This window comes from Arachis hypogaea, chromosome 3 (assembly GCF_003086295.3).
Source record: "Arachis hypogaea cultivar Tifrunner chromosome 3, arahy.Tifrunner.gnm2.J5K5, whole genome shotgun sequence".
In the NCBI taxonomy this organism is placed as follows: Eukaryota; Viridiplantae; Streptophyta; class Magnoliopsida; order Fabales; family Fabaceae; genus Arachis; species Arachis hypogaea.
In genome coordinates, this window is record NC_092038.1 from 111,891,506 (window position 1) to 111,897,335 (window position 5,830).

The following is a 5,830-nucleotide window of genomic DNA, read 5'->3' on the forward strand; positions in this document are numbered from 1 at the left end:
TTCAGATGAAGCTTCCTTAGTACAGCTTGGTACATTTTGCATTCCAGACAGACTTTGAGAAATCATATTGACTTGCCGGGTCAATATTTTATTCTGAGCCAATATGGCATTCAGAGTATCAATCTCAAGAACTCCTTTCTTCTGATTTGTCCCATTGTTCACAGGATTCCTTTTAGAAGTGTACATGAATTGGTTATTTGCAACCATTTCAATTAGTTCTTGAGCTTCTGTAGGCGTCTTCTTCAGATGAAGAGATCCTTCAGCAGAGCTATCCAAAGACATCTTGGACAGTTCAGACAGACCATCATAGAAAATACCTATGATGCTTCATTCAGAAAGCATATCAGAGGGACACTTTCTGATTAATTGTTTGTATCTTTCCCAAGCTTCATAGAGGGATTCTCCTTCCTTCTGTCTGAAGGTTTGGACTTCCACTCTAAGCTTACTCAATTTTTGAGGTGGAAAGAACTTTGCCAAGAAGGCATTGACTAGCTTTTCCCAATAGTTTAGGCTTTCTTTAGGTTGTGAGTCCAACCATATTCTAGCTCTGTCTCTTACAGCAAAAGGGAATAGCATAAGTCTGTAGACCTCAGGGTCAACCCCATTAGTCTTGACAGTGTCACAAATTTGCAAGAATTCAGCTAAAAACTGATGAGGATCTTCCAATGGAAGTCCATGGAACTTGCAATTCTGTTGCATTAGAGAAACTAATTGAGGGTTAAGCTCAAAGTTGTTTGCTCCAATGGCAGGGATAGAGATGCTTCTCCCATAAAAGTCGGGAGTAGGTGCAGTAAAGTCACTCAGCACCTTCCTTGCATTGTTGGCATTGTTGTTGTTTTCGGCTGCCATGGGTTCTTCTTCTTTGAAGATTTCTGTTAGGTTCTCTACAGAGAATTGTGCCTTAGCTTCTCTTAGCTTTCGCTTCAAGGTCCTTTCAGGTTCAGGGTCAGCCTCAACAAGAATGCTTTTGTCTTTGCTCCTACTCATATGAAAGAGAAGAAAACAAGGAAATATGGAATCCTCTATGTCACAGTATAGAGATGCCTTGAGGTGTCAGAGGAAAAGAAAAATAGAAGGAAAAGGTACAAAATTTGAACTTATCAAGGAAAGATGGAGTTCGAATTGTGCATTGAGGAATAGTGTTAGTCCATAATTAGAAGGATGTGAGAAGAGGGGAAGAAATTTTCGAAAATAAATTAAAAAGATTTTGAAAACATTTTGAAAAACACTAATTGATTTTCGAAAACTAAGAGTGGAAAAGAAATCAAGTGATTTTTGAAAAAGATTTTGAAATTAGAAATCAAAAAGATGTGATTGAAAACTATTTTGAAAAAGATATGATTAAGAAGATATGATTGAAAAGTTATGGTTTTAAAAAGATGTGATTGAGAAGATATGATTTGAAAAACAATTTAAAAAGATTTGATTTTGAAAAATTAATGACTTGGCTAACAAGAAAAGATATAATTCAAACATTAAACCTTTCTCAATAGAAAAGGCAACATACTTGAAATGTTGAATCAAATCATTAATTGATAGCAAGTATTTTTGAAAATGGAAAGAAATTGATTTTGAAAACATATGATTGAAAAGATTTGATTTGAAAAAGATTTGATTTTGAAAAATTTTGAAAACTTGAAAAAATTTGCATTAAAAAACAAAATCTTCCCTCTTGTGCCATCCTGGCGTTAAACGCCCAGAATGGTGCACATTCTGGCGTTTAACGCCCAAAGCACTACCCTTTTGGGCGTTAAACGTCCAGCCAGGCACCCTGGCTGGCGTTTAAACGCCAGTTTGTCTTCCTCATTGGGCGTTTTGAACGCCCAGCTTTTTCTGTGTAATTCCTCTGCTGAATGTTCTGAATCTTCAATCCTCTGTACTATTGACTTGAAAAGACACAAATTAAAAATATTTTTAGATTTTTAATAATGAGGAATAATTAAAATGCAACTAAAATCAAATAAACAATGCATGCAAGACACCAAACTTAGCAGTTTGTATACTACTGACACTAACAAAATGAGAATACACGTGAGGAACACAAAATACTCAAGTCAATAGAATTCAAGGATCAGAGCAATGAAATCATCAAGAACATCTTGAAGATCACTTAAGACACATGAATGAATGCAAGAAGGATAGAAACATGCAATTGACACCAAACTTAACATGAAACACTAGACTCAAACAAGAAATATTTTTGGATTTTATGATTTTGTAATTTTTTTTGGATTTTTCGAAAATTAAGTGGACAAGAAAATGAAGATATCAAAATTCTTAATGAGAATTCCAGGAATCATGCAATGTTAGTCTAAAGCTTCAGTCCAAAGGAATTAGACATGGCTAGTCAAGCTTCAGCAGGACATTGCATTCAAGAGATAAATTGATGAAAATCAATCAGCTTTGGTGATGATAAGAACATCACCTTGAAACACTAGAATTCATTCTTAAAAACTCTGAAAAAAAATACCCAATCTAAGCAACAAGATGAACCGTCAGTTGTCCAAACTCGAACAATCCCCGGCAACAGCGCCAAAAACTTGGTGCTGTTGTCGGATCAGAAATTTGGCACTGATGTTACCAGACCAAAAGCTTGCCGAAAACTCGAACAATCCCCGGCAACGGCGCCAAAAACTTGGTGGGCGAAATTGTGATCATCAATGGTGCCATCAACATGGTACGTACAATTGTAATCTCAACTCTTTATCACAACTTCGCACAACTAACCAGCAAGTGTACTAGGTCGTCCAAGTAATAAACCTTACGCGAGTAAGGGTCGATCCCACAGAGATTGTTGGTATGAAGCAAGCTATGGTCACCTTGTAAATCTTAGTCAGGCAAACTCAAATGATTATGGATGATGTATGAATAAAACATAAAGATACAGATAGAGATACTTATGTAATTCATTGGTGGGAATTTCAGATAAGCGCATGGAGATGCTTTGTCCCTTCCGTCTCTCTGCTTTCCTACTGTCTTCATCCAATCCTTCTTACTCCTTTCCATGGCAAGCTGTATGTAGGGTTTCACCATTGTCAGTGGCTACCTCCCATCCTCTCAGTGAAAATGTTCAACGCACCCTGTCACGGCACGGCTATTCAGCTGTCGGTTCTCGATCATGTCGGAATAGAATCCAGTGATTCTTTTGCGTCTGTCACTAACGCCCCACAATCGCGAGTTTGAAGCTCGTCACAGTCATTCAATCATCGAATCCTACTCAGAATACCACAGACAAGGTTTAGACCTTCCGGATTCTCTTGAATGCAGTCATCAATTCTAGCTTATACCACGAAGATTCCGGTTAAAGAATCCAAGAGATATCCACCCAATCTAAGGTAGAACGGAGGTGATTGACAGTCACACATTCATAGGTGAGAATGATGATGAGTGTCACGGATCATCACATTCATCAAGTTGAAGAACAAGTGATATCTTGGAACAAGAACAAGTTGAATTGAATAGAAGAACAATAGTAATTGCATTAATACTCGAGGTACAGCAGAGCTCCACACCTTAATCTATGGTGTGTAGAAACTCCACCGTTGAAAATACATAAGAACAAGGTCTAGGCATGGCCGAGAGGCCAGCCCCCATGATCTAAGATAGCATAAGACTAAAGATAGCTACCAAGATGAAAATACAATAGTAAAAGGTCCTATTTATAAAGAACTAGTAGCCTAAGGTTTACAAAGATGAGTAAATGACATAAAAATCTACTTCCGGGCCCACTTGGTGTGTGATTGGGCTGAGCATTGAAGCATTTTCATGTAGAGACTTTTCTTGGAGTTAAACGCCAGCTTTTGTGCCAGTTTGGGCGTTTAACTCCCATTCTTGTGCCAGTTCCGGCGTTTAACGCCGGGCAGTTTTTAGCTGATTTGGAACGCCAGTTTGGGCCATCAAATATTTGGCAAAGTATGAACTATTATATATTTCTGGAAAGCCCAGGATGTCTACTTTCCAACTCCGTTGAGAGCGCACCAATTGGGCTTCTGTAGATCCAGAAAATCCACTTCGAGTGCAGGGAGGTCAGAATCCAACAGCATCTGCAGTCCTTTTCAGCCTCTGAATCAAATTTTTGCTCAGGTCCCTCAATTTCAGCCAGAAAATACCTGAAATCACAGAAAAACACACAAACTCATAGTAAAGTCCAGAAAAGTGAATTTTAACTAAAAACTAATAAAAATATACTAAAAACTAACTAAAACATACTAAAAACAATGCCAAAAAGCGTATAAATTATCCGCTCATCAAAGACGCATTAATCTAAGCTCATAAAATGCAAAAATTCATCACCCGATTACCAAGAGGTTGGCAAGGTGAAAACCAAATTCATCGTCCGATTACAAAGAGGTCGGCAAGGTAAAAGCGATAGAATCAGATTAGTGCAAGAAGTTATAAAAAGTAATCCATAGAAAGTGACCTGACGAGGTCTGACTAAAAATGGATTACTAAAAATAACTTAAGAAGGCCCGACAAAGAAGTTGGACCAGTGAAAGGATCACTAAAAAGGGTCAAAGACATCTTGCAAAGGCCAAAAGTGCTTTGCTGAAAGGTACGAAGTCTTGAAAAAAGACATTACTTAAAAAGCAAAAACACAAGTCAAAACGGTGATCGGAAGTCATCCAAACAAAATATAAAGAAAAGGTTCCCCTTGGAACACTACTTGAAAAGTTATTGGAATATGACGGTGAAGCCAGATAGGTCAACATCAGCTAAAAGCGCGATCCAAAGAAACAAACTCGAGAATAAAACGAGTCAAAAGCCAAAAAGATTGAAAACAACTTAAGGCTCAAAGGTGCTTAGCTAAAAAGGGAACAACTTCGATCAAGAAAGGCGCGATCTCAAAACAAGGCTACAAAAGTCGTTCGAAACTAAAAAGGTTTTATGTAAAAGAACACTAAAAAGTTATCGGACAAGTCGCTAAAAGCCCGGACACCAAGCCGCAAGGATCATTTCGCCTGACTCAGTAAAGGGTTGACAAAGTACCAACTCAAAGCAAGCCGTGGCCCTAAAAGGCAAAGGTGGAAAACCCACTCAAAGGAGATCATGCCGATAAATATCCCATCTTTATAAAATTCGCAAAGGGTTGCAGAAAGTAAAGCCCCAAACATTCAACAAAAAGCATTCTTCAAGCATCAAAGACTCAAAGGCTACCTTCTAAGCAGCCCAGGAGTTTAAAGTGTTTTGAAAATAAGGCTGCTAGCAAACAACAAAGTGTCAAAGAAATCAACTACAAGGGACTTACAAAAACATAAACAAAGTCCAAAGTCTACAAGTCGGACTGCACAAATACATAAAGATAAAAAAGGGTCATCAAGGATCCGAAGTCGCTTTGGCAGCGACATCTTTAGGAGAGGGAGGCCTGGTCGCAAGAGGGGTGGCATTGACAACTCCATCTTGGCCATTCAGTATTTCCACATCAAGATTGGACCCAGTAGGAGCCACCTCGGCAGAAGGAGTCGAAGAGGCTGAAGTCGTAGAAGCCTTGGCTGGTGGCACAGGAGGAAGACCCCCATCTTCATCATCCGGGGCAGGCACGATCTTACCGTCCTACACTACATTGTCTAGGCTGAATAAGGTAAGGTCAAGCTCAGGGGCAAGAACCCGGACCTGGGCTTTCAAGTTTTCATACACATCGATCACACAGCCCAGCAGATGACCTTGAAGCTCGGCATAATCAGCTTGGGCGGACTAAAGCCTCTCCCTAGTCTCCAACAACTCGACATACGTGCGGGTGTAGCTCTCTTTAGACCTCTTGGCCATTTCCTCAGCTAAATTGGCAGATGCATAGCAGTAATAGCTCGGGATTTCTCCTTCTCCACATCCAACT

The 5,830-nt window shown here is 39.2% G+C and overlaps 1 non-coding gene across 1 annotated transcript; it reads left to right on the forward strand.

Moving 5' to 3' along the window:
• The first annotated feature begins 336 nt into the window (after nucleotides 1–336).
• LOC112793157 (small nucleolar RNA R71) lies at nucleotides 337–444 on the forward strand. Its single transcript, XR_003197864.1, has one exon. It is a non-coding gene; the product is annotated as a small nucleolar RNA R71 (small nucleolar RNA).
• Nucleotides 445–5,830: the final 5,386 nt, after the last annotated feature.